The sequence below is a fragment of the Mesoplodon bidens genome, assembly GCF_964165515.1.
Source record: "Mesoplodon bidens genome assembly, chromosome: 5".
NCBI classification, from domain to species: Eukaryota; Metazoa; Chordata; class Mammalia; order Artiodactyla; family Ziphiidae; genus Mesoplodon; species Mesoplodon bidens.
Genome location: NC_138161.1, coordinates 12537250 through 12552719, shown reverse-complemented (window position 1 = coordinate 12552719; position 15470 = coordinate 12537250).

The following is a 15470-nucleotide window of genomic DNA, read 5'->3' as shown; positions in this document are numbered from 1 at the left end:
CCCGTCCCCTACATGTTCCTGCCTTCACTGCCTTCCCGTCTCCACTCAGAGGCCCCACTCGCTGGAGAGGCCTGCCCTGACCATCCCATACACCACTGTACCCTTTCCCACAGTCCCGTCCCCCTTAGCCTGCCTTATTTTCTTCCATAGCTTGTCACTCTACAACATGCTGTACATTATATAATTATACATATAGGTAAAGTTTAGGCCTTCCCTGGTGGTGCAGTGGTTAAGAATCTGCCTGCCAATGCAGGGGACACGGGTTCGAGTCCTGATCCGGAAGATCCCACATGCCCTGGAGCAACTAAGCCCATGCGCCACAAATACTGAGCCCACGCACCACAACTACTGAAGCCCATGCTCCTAGAGCCCGTGCTCTGCAGCAAGGGAAGCCACCGCAATGAGAAGCCCACGCACTGCAACAAAGGGTAGCCCCCGCTTGACGCAACTAGAGAATACCCGCGGGCAGCAATGAAGGCCCAACACAACCAAAAAGAAATAAAATTTAAAAAAATATAAGTAAAGTTTATTTTGAAAGTTTAAAAAACATAAGTAAAGTTTATTTTCTATCTCCCCCCATCAGCTTCAGGAGGCCAAGGATTTTCATCTTTATTCTCAGCCCTTCAGCCACATCACGGACCTCAATAAATATCTATGGAATTGCATGAACGAGAGAGGCTAAGTGGAGAGGGATAAAACACTGATATGAAAACAGAGGCTGAACTAAGGCAAATGTTTACGGGCATTGCAGCTCCCACCTGATAGATCTGTGTGTTCTAGTCTGTGCTCCTCTAACACTCATGGGCGCACGACTCACCTGGGGAACGCTGACACATCAGGGGCTGATTCCATAGGTGCGAGGTGGGCCGGAGATTCTGCCTTCCTAACCGGCTACCGGGTGATACTGATGTAACAAAGGGGGTCTTTTAAGGGAGTGTGGATAGAGGTAAAAATAAAGAGCAGCGCACAACCTGAAGATTCTGCAATTCTGCTGTATCATAGGAAGCTGCAATGGAAACAAATATCTAAGTTACTTGATAAAGAACATTTTTCAGAAAGATAGAAATCCAGCCTTCCTGAATCCAGTAGACCCAAATTTCAGAAAACATCTTTTTGTACGTCTCCCTTAGCTCTGAAGGAAAAAAAAACAAATATAAGAATTATAAACTCCTTCTCTCCCAGGTGAATGGGGGAAACGATGCTGCTATCACTGGAATGATGTCTTCTGTTTCATCTGCATCTCAAGAAAAGTTTTAACTGGTGCCAAGAGCAGAGGTACAGGCCCTGTCTTTTTAGCGACATTGAATTCTGTAAGACAGGCTCCGAACACCTGGAGGACCCACTGATGATGCTGCGACAAGGCCCCCCACGAGGATGTAGGACTCACTTCTCTCACTTTCCTCAGTTCTTACTCTCCCCGGAAAGTAAGCAAAAGATTACTTAAAAAAAAAATTTATTTCCACGGTAGAAACCTTCTAAAAGACTGAATTTAGATTCTGTGCATGCCTGTGAGGATGTACCTACTATATCCATTCCCTGATGTGCTCCACTTTCTATGAATTAGGAAAGGGGCTAAAAATAGCTACCTTGGAATTATTTTCATTATCAAGCTTCTATCCACGAGCATCTCTTAAAAACCCACATCTCAGTTGTGATCATTTAAACAGAAATCATGCTTACATTTCAAAAACAAATCAGTATAGAATAAAATTCCACCCATACCAATTATTTTCCTTCTTTCATTTGTATGGAAAAGAAAACGAAATCATCCGTGAAAACATAGATACATAAAAATGCCTTTTATAATAAAAACCAAAACAGACAGATTGAACCTGGCCTGTGATTAGGAATAATAGACATTTGAAATTCAATGACAGTGTAGCTTTTTAGGTATCAGTGATTCACTCCATTTTGTTGTAAGCATTATTAATTGCTTAACGCCATTAGGACCAGGAAACGGTGTAGTGAAACCTGCAAGTGTATAATCTGAGAGACCTGTATCCAGCCTTGCCTCTGTGGTTTGGCTTCAGGCAAGAGTTTTCTATCTCTGGATCTCAATTTCCTTGCTTGGAAAAGGAGGGAATTGAACCCAGTTACCTTGCAGATTTCTCTCCACCTCTGGGAGTCCATTTCACACAGCCTGTAAAAGGCCCATACCATTCTTCCTTGAGAAACAGCGCCACCTTCAGGTCACAATAACCATAACAGAGCTGTTGCGGAGTTGCTTCTCCAGCAGACAGGAGTTATTTGCCATATCCACAGAAACCCATCCCCCTGGTGTCCTTGGGGACATAGTCACACATTTGTGAGTCTGCCAGCTGGGTTAAGATCAATGTGTATAGACATGGAGCCAAGCTGAGCTAACTGGCCCACAGGGGACAGATGCGTGGCCTTGGTGTAATGATCACAGCCCCCAGCTCACGGAGTTCACCCACGGAACAATTCCTGGGAAGGAAAGCAAGCAAGGAACACACTGGATTAACTGAAGCCTATAAAACAATGATAACGGACACCTCTTCTATAGGCAATTCCACTTAAGACAGTTTCCACCTGTTTTTATTTTAGCACGATATCACTGGCAGATGGATCTTGTGTACTTTTATCAAGAAAGATTGCAGAGCAGGCTTGTAAGTAAATACCTTTTTTTTCCAACCCGGCAAATAATTATTGACCAAGCACTTAATGCCAGCATAGTGCTAAGGGCTCTCACAAAAGTACTGAATTTCCACCACAGCCCTTGCGACATAGGAATTAAGATCCCCATATTTCAACACAAGGAAATGAAGACTCAGAGAGGCTGAGAAATGACAGTTCTGGCCTCCAAGCTTGAGTGTGCAGACACTCCTGTTCACACAGTCCTCCTGAGTAAGGAGGGACCACAGTCGACCAAGAACTTGACAGCACCTGCCCCTTTTCAAGGCTTATCTGTCAGCACAGTGTGGTCCTGCCGGTCGCAATCAGCAGTTCGGAAGCAAAGGCAGTTCAAGAACTCGGTTTATTTCCTTGAAGGGTGATCTGTTCTCAGAAAACAGCCCTATCTCGGCCAGCCATCCTCAGCTGCAGCTGCCTAAGCTGCATGGATGGGACTCACTGTACGATGTGATATGGTGATTTATTACTAAGTATCCCCGTTTCTAAAGATGACTCTTCTGAGAAATAGAAGTTGGTGGGAATGTAAATTGGTGCAGCCACTATAGAGAACAGCATGGAGGTTCCTTAAAAAACTAAAAATAGAGTTACCACATGATCCAGCAATCCCACTCTCGGGCATATATCTGGACAAAACTATAATTTAAAAAGATACATGCACTCCAATGTTCATTGCAGCACTATTTACAATAGCCAAGACATGGAAACAACCTAAATGTCCATCGACAGAGGAATGGATAAAGATGTGGTACATATATACATGGAATATTACTCAGCCATTAAAAAGGATGAAATAATGCCATTTGCAGGAACATGGATGGACCTGGAGATTATCATACTAAGTGAAGTAAGTCAGACAGAGAAAGACAAATATCACATAATATTGCTTATATGTGGAATCTAAAAAAAATGATACAAATGAATTTATTTACAAAATAGAAGCAGACTCACAGACTTAGAGAAGGAAATTGTGGTTACCAGGGGGGGAAGAGTGGAGGGGGAGGGATAAACTGGGAGTTTGGGATTTGCATGTACGCACTGCTATATTTAAAATAGTTAACCAGGGACTTCCCTGGTGGTGCAGTGGTTGAGAATCCACCTGCCAATGCAGGGGACACGGGTTCAATTTCTGGTCCAGGAAGATCCCACCTGCCATGGAGCAACTAAGCCCGTGCACCACAACTACTGAAGCCCACGTGCCCTAGAGCCCACGAGCCATAACTATTGAGCCCACGCACCGCAACTACTGAAGCCTGCAAGCCTAGGGCCCATGCTCTGCAACAAGAGAAGCCACTGCAATGAAAAGCCCGTGCACTGCAACGAAGAGTAACCCCCCACTCGCTGCAACTACAGAAAGCCCACATGCAGCAACGAAGACTCAATGCAACCAAACATAAAAAAACAAATAAAATAAAATAGATAACCAACAAGGACCTACTGTATATCACAGGGAGCTCTGCTCAATACTCTGTAAGAACCTAAATGGGAAAAGAATTTGAAAAAGAATAGATACATGTATATGTATAACTGAATCACTTCTGTGATTTTCTGAAACTAACACAACATTGTTAATCAACTGTACTCCAATATAAAATAAAGATTAAAAAGAAAAAAGACTGTCCTTTTGATAATATCCCATCATTCCCTAAACTTTCTTGGTTGGGAAAGGGGCGGAGCAACCCCAAGCCGATAGGGATGCATGGTAGCTGGAAATATCATGTTCCCCTGCATCGCTGAGGAGAGAAGTGGGGAGCCATTGCCCAGTGCCGGGTGCTCCAGGCTGCATATCTCACGCTTTCCTGTATTCTTACCCGCTGAGATGACTCTAGTTGACAAGATCGGGTTTTCCTGTCTATCTCCCCAACTACACTTTACAGAATACTGGGCACATAAATACGAAGTCACTAAATATTTGTTGATGTATTAGAAAAAAAGTATGATCTACGTGCAGAAAACAGAAATTATACAAGTTGGGGTGATTAGGCATATTTGAGATGGTAGTGAAGTTATTTTTAGGACAGAGCCCAAGGAAAAAGCCCAGCTGAGAAGGGGATCTGAGAAGTGCCTGTGAACTTTGGACTGTGGGTAGAAGTAGGAACAGACCCAGTTGCAACAAGACAGCAGAGTTGGGTTGACCCTTTGAGGAAGGAGAAGTTAAAATATGGCATCTAAACCACAGGCAGGTGCCAGAAAGAGAAAAAAAGAAAAATTGTGTAAGCAAGGAATTTCTCAACTTTAAGCATCTTCTTATACTCAGAGGAAGTTATGTTATTCAAGGCTAAGTGATCACCAATTTGCAACTAATTGGAAATTGAGAATCAAAGGCTTGATGGTTGGGATACGGTTTCTGCATGTAATCAGAATTGGCAGCGTCAGTTCCATGGTGTCTCAGAGGCTAAGCCTGAGAAAGAGGAAATAGAAGGAAGCCAGCATGTCTGCGGGCTGATGGTCACACCCAGAGGCAACCTCCAAGGATGAACTGGAGCAGAAAAGCAGAACTGTCTACAGGGCATGTGTCCCTGCAAGAGTATTGGGAAGTGGGCCCCAAAAGCAGCAGCCGTGGCTGAACTGATCCTGCTAGCCTCCTCTTTTCCTTCTTTCCAACCCCCTCCAACCCAATGACCCATGCTTTCTTTTTACAATTTCTATTCTGAAGGAGGCTAGGACAACAGAGAATCAACACTAGTTATCAATGTGTATAAAATAAGGGTTAATAAGCTAGGACAGAGAGTACTGACAGTTGCTTTTGCAGCACCCAGAGTGTGCTCCTCAGTGCACTGTTTTCTGAGACTGCTTTATTTTGTTCTTGGTGGCCTCTGGAAGGCTGATGTAGCTCCAGAGAGGTGAGATGTTAGAGATGAAGAGTATGTATCCCCTTTGATGGTTGCAGACGTTATGCACAGAAGTGAGCGCTAAATGCCTGTTACAATGAAGCCTGCATTCAGGCAGAGTAAGAGCTGTTCCCGAAGAGAGGTCCCCATGTTTTTGAAAACAGATTCATTCATTCAACTACACATTTAGTTGAACACCTACTATGTGCTATGCACTGGGCATAGAGCGACGAAAGCAACAAACCAAGGTCTCGGGTGATTCTGGTGGGATGTAAGCACATGAAGCATTTGGTTGGCTCCAGAGGAGGTGAGAGCTTATGCAGGGGGATAAGAGATATCTCCCTAAGGGGCAAGGTCAGTGGATGGAGAGGGACTTTACCTGAACAGAGAGTCCAGGACATGTAGGTCAACAGGTAAAGCTGAGGACAGTTATCTACGAGGAGCAGCTGGTAACTGGCCAAGAGGTTTTCGCTCCCCATGATCTGTCATACTTTCAGTTTTCTGAATGAGCCAGGTTTCAGGACCCACCAGCCCAAAGGCCCCTTTGTGCAAGTTTGGAAAAAGCATATCCTCTGGACCAGTGCAGCCCAGGTGTGGGCATCTTCTTGGGAATTGGGTAAATCCACTGCCCCACAGCTGGACTTGAGCGCCCCCATGGCACGCCCCTGTCTGCTCTGATGGTGCCACTGCCTTAGACATTTACACAGGTTCTTCTGTCTTCCTGAAAGGCTTCCCCATGTCACCACCCCCTCTGGCTCCCCTCCCAAGCCTCGTCTTAGAGATGACTGTCTTGGGTAAGCCTTCCCAGCCGCTCACAGCTGGAAGTTGCTCCTTTTCCTGTTCTCATGTTGCCCTGTCACCCTGTACTTCTCCTTAATTAGCTTCATCACGATTACAACATTTGTGTAATTGTCCTCCTCATGAGTGTAAGCTCCCAGAAATGAGGGTCTGTGTCCCTTGTGCTCACTGCCATAACCCCTGCACGTGCCAGGCATATGGGAGGCACTCAGTAAATGCTTCCTGAATCCATGAGTGATGGAATGAATGGGAAGCTCAAGTTAGGACTCATTGGAAGCTTCCTTATCCTTCTAAGGAGTATGGTTTGACCACACACCCCACTCCACGCAGCCTGGACATGCCAGGCAGTCCCTATTTCAAATGCTGTTTCCTCTTATTGGACTGGGTCATGGAGGCTGAGGCTGGACAGGCTCTGTGCTTTCACCCTTGATTTTCTCATTTGCATCTAGAAAAGGTGCTATCTGGACAACAGAAGAAAATCCTCACTTCACAGAAGCAATCTAGAACAGCCTAGTGATGACCCAAGTTTGGAACACGGGCTGCCAAGTGTTTTCATTTCATGGTGCCCGATCGCCATTCACTTATTTAAAAATTATTTATTGGGCGCTTACTGTGTGCACCAATCTAGGGGCTGATTTTTCCATTCTCATGATAGCTTTTTGGAGCACAAATTGCTGGGGTTGCCCTCCGTTTCATAGCAGTGGAAGGGATGGAGAGTTTAACCCTCTAACTGCGAAGCACCAGACTTGGTCTCAAGACTTGCTGTCTCGTTCGTAGCATTGGCGATGCATTTTGTCCACCAGGAGGAGAGTGAGGTCAATAGCATGAATCTGACTTACAAGAGATGCGTGTTGCACAACCACAAATGACAGAAGGACAGTGATTTCCTGCTTAGAAAACAGTACTTGCTTGAGGACTATTTCTAGGGGCACTAGACTAAGTTAAAGATTTGCTGTTTTAGAAAGGAAGTATTAGAAAACAATTTTATATGATTACAAACTGATTTTCAGCGGGACACCCCACACGGCTGCATCTTCCCTAAGCGTTGGTGCATAGTTGCTCCCCCCACCTTGGTCCTCCCAAAGCTGCCCTGGCCACCCAGCCCCTCCCCCCAGGACCCTCCCCACCCCCTCCTCTCAGTCCTGCCTCCACACCAGGCACAGTAGCAACCCCGCACCCCTGCTGCTGAATATTTTTGATATCAACCCTGCTTACAGGTGAAGGATTCTGTGAAGCATTCAGTGAAGATTCTACATTCTTTATTCTATCGAGGATTCTATAAAGAAGTATCTGAGTACTTTGTTCGTAATTTTGTAGTGTCCAAACACGAAATGCATTGTTTTCAGGGCATTTGGCGTTTAACATAAAGACCCAGCAGAGGGAGCCATTGCCTAGCATAAAAGATGCTACAGACACTAACAAGATGGCTACTGTGTTAGCCAGCCAGGCTGCCGGTACCACAGCCTGGGTGGCTCAAACAATAGAAATTTATTTTCTCAGTTCTGAAGCCCAGAAGTCTGAAATCAAGGGGTTGGCAGGGTTGATTCCTTCTGAAGCCTCTCTCCTTGGCTTGTAGATGACTGTCTTCTCCCTGGGTCCTCACATGGTCTTCCCCGTGTCTGTGTCCCAATTCCCTCCTATAAGGACACCAGTCATATTAGATTAGGGCCCAGACTAATGACTTCATTTTATCTTAATCGCCGCTTTAGAGGCCCTGCTTCTAAATACAGTCACATTCTGAGGTACTGGGGATTAGGACTTCAACATATGAATTTTGGGGGGACACAATTCAGCCCATAATAGCCACGCCGTTTGCAGTTTTGTTTAACCCTAAAAACATTTTTTATTATTTTAATATATATATTTTAAAATGTACCTTTTAAAAGATTACATATTACACACATTATATATTCCATATTATATATAGAGTATATATTACATATTATAATATATGTTAAAAATAAACATATATATATTTAAATGTGTTTCCATTGTTTTCTAAAAATTAAATCACCTATATTGTTTTTACTGCCGTGATGATGAACCAGTGGTTCAAAGGTCTTTGCCCCACCGCCATATTAGCAGACATCAGCGGTGTGCTCAGATTGAAAGAAAGCTCAGACCCAGGCACCTCTTGGCAAAGTCACGCACGTTCCCGTATCTAATGATACAGAAGAAAGTCTGGGAGTTCAGGACACAAGCAGGGCAGCTGGCAGCCATCTGCAGAGGCCCAGTCAGGTTCCTGACTCACCAAATGGGGTGTGGCAGACGATAAAGCCAGGATAGTTAGAGCCATCCCAGACATCCTCAAGCCCCGTCTCAGAGACTCCCCTGCCTCCTAATTCCCCCTCCCCCACCCCTGCTCACGTACTCAAGGCTGGGGCACTTCTGCTGATTGGCTCCCCTGCGGTGGCACAGGAAACCTCACTGGGCCTGGGAGGCCTCACCAATCCTGCAGTTAGACAATAGCAACCTCGCTACAGTGGAACACATTGCTCCCCAGGCAAACGGAGCCCTGTCCAATACACCCTTAACTTAGAGCCTTGGAGCAGTAACAAAGGCATTTACAGGTTTCCCGAGGGGTCAGGGGAACTGGCCCCTAGACATACCACGGATCCCACCCTGCTGTCTTAAAATGTGGCCTCCCCTGTCTAAAGAGTTGTCTTAAGGATGAACAAATGGCTCCAAATAGTAACAGTCATCTTACTCAACCATCGGTTCATTGCAAATAAACATCCTTAGAAAGGTTTTGTATATAGAGCTTTATGGCTCCAGGTATCAAAGATTTTATGCAAAATACACCATTACCACTACTAGTACAGTAGATGTGACCAGGAAAGAACAGTTCTCTGCTGAAAGTAGGATTCTTTGCTAAATGTGCACTTGCTTCACCATAAGGTTACTTGTACCTACTGGGCACGTCAAGACATTTGAGGTAGAGTTTAATTTTTACAAAAAATGAAAAGCTAGAGTCTGGGGCTGTGAGACCAGGGGCAGTTCCAGTGAAATGAGAGGGTAGTTTTGCATCAACGATGATTCACTCGGCCATTCGTTCTAGATCCCAGAAGTCTGCTAGGACCCCTGTGGCTTTGAAGATCCAAGTACGATGGGTTCAGGCCAGTCCCTGTCACAACGCATGAGACCAGCTCACCGGGCCTGCATCCTTAGACTTCTTTGAGCTCTGTCAAAGGAATCCGCTCACCCAAAAAAAAAGCCCCGTGAGCACTCCAGAAAGCATCCTGGCGGGGTGTGGAGTGCTCAATGGTCACATCACAAAATCCACAGCAAACAACCTTACAATATGTGCTTTGAGATTTTGGTTCTCCCTGTGCTCTGCAGAAGGTTGGGGGGTTCCTCTCTGATGCCTGAGCACACTGTCTCTCCCCACTTCTCCGGTATCGTGCTCACCTCGCTGGAGCCCCCATCCTCAAACCTGGAGCTCCTCCACCTCCAGGGCTACCTCTAAGCGCACACAGCTCCACGGTGGCATTTGCAGTGAAATCCAGCTCTCCCCAGCCCCTGTGCCACCTGTCATTTCCAACCCCATCTGGGGGCTCACCTGAGCTTTCTTTTTAAAGATCAGCTTAGGTTACATACGAGTTTTACATTTTCTGTTCTCTTAAGAATCCATTTAACCAACTCTCATCGAGTACCTTCTACTTCGTGCTCACAAAGGGGGCTCTGGAGGCAGACCCTAAGGTTAGAATCCTGCCTTGACCAACTTACTGTGTGACTTTGAGCCAGTTACTTAACCTCTCTGGGCCTGTGTTGTCTCATCTGTAAAATGGGGAAGGTGATAACAACTCCTGACTGTTTTTTTTTTTTTAGATTACATTTTTAATTTAATCTTTAAATTTTTTATACAATTTTTGAAGATTACTTTACAGTTATTACAAAGTATTGGCTATGTTCCCCACGTTGTATAATACATCTCTGAACCCATCTTACACCCCCTCCCCAGCAGCTCCTGACTCTTAGGGTTGGTGTCAGGGGATGACTTAGCACCCAGCAAGGACGCGCAGCAGGGCCCACCTGGAGTAAGGGCATAACAGGAGCTGCTATGGGGCAGGCACACAGCGTAGGGTCAAGTTAAGCCTTAATGTGGTGTCAGCATGCTCTGAGGGTAGAAGCGTGGGATGCCCTGGGCTTTACAGGACGATCACATCGACTGAAAAAAAATGCACAACTTAAAAGTTGAGAATTATGTTTTATTTGGCAGACTTTCTGAGGACTTCAAGCCAGGGAGAGAGCCTCTCCAAAGGACTCTGAGGGACAGCTCCGAAGAGGTAAAGGAGGATCCAGCATGTATAGGGGGTTTTGCAACACAGACCAGGTAGTCGGAACAGCAAAAGATTACTGCTAGTTAAAGAAAAGCAGACATCTCAAGTTAAAGAACTGAGCACTTTTCTATGTACTAGAAGATGCAAGAGTCTGGATTCGCTGAAATCATTCCTTGGATATGCACCTCAGCTATCTAGGACCAGTATCCTGTGCTTTCCCACCGAGTCCCCTCAGGGTGCACCACAGGGCGGGGGCAGCAGTGGCTGAGGACTTGGCAGTGGGCAGTTTATCTCCATCCTGAGTTCCCTCAGAGCTCACCGTAGGGGTGGCCATAGTGGCTTGATAGCTGCAGCATCCTTTGTTCACTGAGATGGTAGGCCACATTTTTCATTCACAGTCAGTTCCCCTCACACTTGGAGAAGGAGGGCTTCCTGGAAGGAGGGACAGCTCAGCAGAGACCAGGAAAGAAGGGAGCAGCCAGAAAAGAGGAGGTCAAACGTCTTCCAGGGTCAGGGAACAGCATTTGCATGCAAACCCCCTGAGGGAGGAGGGCGAACAAAGGGTTGGAGGACAGGACACTAATGTAGACTCTAGCAGGGGCAGAGAATGGGGTGAGGAGGGGTCCAGATAAGACAGGAGCAGGAAGCAGGAACAAGAACAGGAAGCCTTGGGCCCGGTTGAGGAGTCTGCATTTTATTCCAGGGAAGCTCAGGGAGGGAGTGAATTTGCACCTATCAAGGTGGCGCTGGCTGCTAGGTGGAAAGTGAGAACACGAGGTTTTGTGTTTTTCCTGTTTGACTGTGACTCACAGGAAGTAAAGTGTGCTACAGCACCACCAGAAACAGGCCCAGGTTTGAGGGGAATATAGGAAGTCCCCTACATACAAACAAGTTCCATTCTGAGAGGGCGTTCATAAGTTCAATTTGTTTGTATGTCCAACAAAGTTAGCCTAGGTACCCAACTAACACAATCGGCTCTATAGTACTGTACTGTAATAGGTTTATAATAGTTTTCACACAAATAATACATAAAAAACGTTAGAAAAAAATAAAGAAAACATTTTTAATCTTACAGAACAGTACCTCGAAAAGTACAGCAGTACAGTACAACAGCTGGCATACTGGGGCTGGCATCGAGTGAACAGGCAAGAAGAGTTACTGACTGGAGGAGGGAGAGGAGGTGGAGATGGTGGAGCTGAAGGGTCGTCAGCAACAGGAGACGGAGGGCAAGCTGCAGTTTCACTCACGCCTGACACTGATGGCTCAGGTTCTGGTTCCTCGCTGGGTTCAATTCTATCTACCCTCTTGAAAAAACGATCCAGTGATGTCTGGGTAGTAGCTCTTTTTTTCTCATCATAGATGACACAGTAGCACTGGATTGCATTCTGAATGGCTGCTGCAACCTTCGTGTACCTTCTACATTTGGGTCCTGTGCCCCAAAAACTAACAGTGCCTCCTCAAGTAAAGAAAATCCCCTTGCCACTTCCTGCATCGTGAATCTCTTCTGTTCTTCAGTTACTTCTTCTTCCTCTTGTCTCTCTTCGTCCTTTCTCTGGGCCTCCAATTCCATCAGGGCTTCATCAGTAAGCTACACAAAGTAAGTACACAAAAGCACAACCACTTGTAGAGAACGCACGCAGGTGACAACGTACATCAGACACGTGAACTAACACGTGATTGGACATGTGAACACACGTTCGCATCTTTGAAAGTTCACAGCTTGAAGGTTCGCATGTATGTAGGGGACTTACTGTAAAGCTTTTCCCTCTTTAAGGAAAATAATACAGTACAGCCTTCCAACTACCAAAATAGGGACAGGGCTTTGCAAAGTGCTAGGGTCCCTGAAGTTCAAGTTCATTAGCCTTGTCAGAGCAAATAATCAATATATAATAAGGAAGAGAAGAAAGTTTTATTTGAGCCAAACTGAGGACTATAGCCTGGGAGGCAGCCTCTCAGTAGCTCTGAGAAACTGCTGCATAAAAGCATGGTTGTCAACATAGTCATACCTTATCAGAACAAAGAACATACATTTAATATGACAGGGAACTTTCCTTCGAGGTTTCAGAAGAGACAGCTTTTTACTGAATTGTGTATATCTGGGCAGATATTTAATTTCTGTGACTAATCAGTGAACTAGAATGAATGTTAAATTTTTTATATCTGAAGCTCCAGTCTATTTTGGATCTGTAAATACTCATTACCAGTATAACTTTTGTTCAACAAAAGGATTGTACTGTATGAAGAACTGATGAAAAAAAAATCCCTCTGTAACATTTTTTAAAGAAAACCTTGTTTATTTAAAGAAAAAGTCTGTATAAATTATAAATTTTTATTTAAATTTTAAAAAAGAGACAGCTTAGTACATATATACAGTGAGAGAGCTGGACCCTGGTGTCTGGGAAGGGAACCTTATCTTCAAGGGAGGGTTAACATGGACACAGAAAGGGAGCCATTTGTCCTCACCTTCGAAGTGGATATTCTTGACCTTAATGGTTAAAGATGTGCTGTGTATGTTTGACAGAGCTTGAGTCAGGCCATTCTAGTTCACACAAAGTTCAGACCAAACCACGTATAAGCCAGAATGACTTCCCCATAACTCAATACTTGAACATTTTCCCCATCAGCCTCGAGGTAAAGCCACTTCTGATTACATCCCAGTACATCCACATCGCATACACCCCTCCCCAGCCCTCCCCACATACACCACACACCACAGCACACGGAAAATGCACACACCACATGCACCATCCACCACAAAGACACCACGTATGGCACCCTCGAAACAGGCCAGTACTTACCCTTACTATGTACAATGTGCTCTGCTATTTTCTATTCCACTCCATTTCTTTTCTTTTTTCTAATGCTGTCTGAGACTCACTAAATGGATTATTTCATGACCCACGAATAGGTCCTGAACTAGACTCTGAAAAAACTAACTTGGAGGGAAGCAGAGGAAACCCACAGGTCGCTGTGAGATGCGTGTTGAGCTGCTGTCTGGCTGAGCCCCCAGCCTGCTGCGTCCTGTGGGGTCCTGTGGGGACGCAGCTGTGGCACACAGTCACCTCACCACTGTGGCTGCCGCAGCCAAGAACAGGCAGGGGCAGAGCCTCCCAGCCTGCCAGGACAGCTGGCGGGGGAGGCCCTGTCACTGTGTCTGCTTGGCTAATTTGAACCTAAGAAGTAACCTCCCCTGTTTTTGTGTTTAATCACCCCCTCACGTACAGCAGCCTGTGGGCTTCCTTTACCTTCCTCCAAATCAGTGTTTTCCAGACTGCATCCTGGGACCTATTAGTGGGTCATAAAATCACTTTAGTGAGTCTCAGACAGAAGGAGAGAAAAAGAAGGAAAGGAAAGGAAAGGAATAGCGCATATGCCATGTAGTAAGGATAAGTACTGACTAGTTTGAGGTGTGTGTATTATGTTATAACTTTTCTTCAAACCAGCTATTAAATAAGTGAAATGATAAATACAGGGCAGAGAGAATCAATCATGCCCAATGATTCAGACAAAGAAGCACAGGATGGAGCAACTCAAGAAACTACCACCTGAAAGGTAGAGACTATCCAGCACCCAGAGCCCATAACTGAATCTGCCAGATGATGACTCAGTGAGAAAACATTAGTTTGTTCTCTTAATCATCTTTTTTCCTAGTAAATATTCAGTCAGACTGATGATTCCTCTTGTTTACAACAGACCTAAGTAGAACTGAGCTTACAGTGATGGGATAACTTGCTCTCCTCAGAGACATCTCAGAAGCCCGCAGGCCAGGATCATTCTTTGCTCTTCCTCTTAGATGTCTGTGCTGGCAATCGGCCACTTCTCACACAGCTCACAGGAAATTCCACAGCCAAGTGTGGGAATTCCGCTTCTGGAATTTTCTTCAGCGCTGCCTTTCTCAGAAAATTCCTGATACTCTAAGGACTGAATTGAAGCTTTGACAGTGGTGTCTGTCACTGACCGGTGTCACCCATCACCCTCGGGGGAAGTGTGGACTATAGAGTCCAGCTTTCTTCCATAGATAATGCCTAATAGAGACATCAATCCCCACTCCCCCAGCCTCACCATGGAAAAATGAGCTCACAGGTCAAAATAGCAACAGACCTTTGATCAGAATAACCATTTCCAAAACAAACAAAAACAAATACTGGATTACAGATTCCATCAGAAACAGAAATGTTGTTAAAGTCCAAGAAGTTAAAATGAGTCTAATAAACTATCAAGAAATAAGGGGGTAGGGGGTAGTTAAAGATGGAGGTATAAAAAGATAAAAAGATACTGAACTTACCATGTCCCATAGACACTATAAATTTACAGATAAATATGATTCAATTCCCTCTGATAAAGGTCTGAAAACTGGCTGAACAGCTCCTCCACAACAAAGGGTAAAAGAGTCATCATCAGGACAGATAGGAGAGGCAGAGATGCAGTCTCACCAAAAACCCCACCCCTGGCACAGAGACCCACCTTCAGGAGGGATCTTACAAATACAGAGCCTCTCCCTGAAGAGGGAAGGGTCTGTACCCACATGAGGCACCCCAATCCCTGGGACCTGAACCGAAGCCCCCAGAATGTCTTGTTTTGAAAACCAATGGAGCTTATGTCCAGGAAAACCATAGTGAGACAGGAAGGGGACAGGGCGCAACCTTTAAAAGAATGATAGCCATTGAAGACATGACATAAACTGGTTAGAACCATCCAGGTCCAAGATGGTGGATGAGTCGACTTCCACTAGACTTTAAGCCTCATTATACACTCATTGTAATAAATCGGCAAGCTAAATGACACACCCACAGGTGCCAAAGCTGACCATGAAAGGTCAAAAAGTGGGCCGTGGCCCAATTCCTGGAAATCCCCACATCTTCCCCAAAATAGCTGGAATACTCCTTCCATTAATTAATGTATGAAATTACCC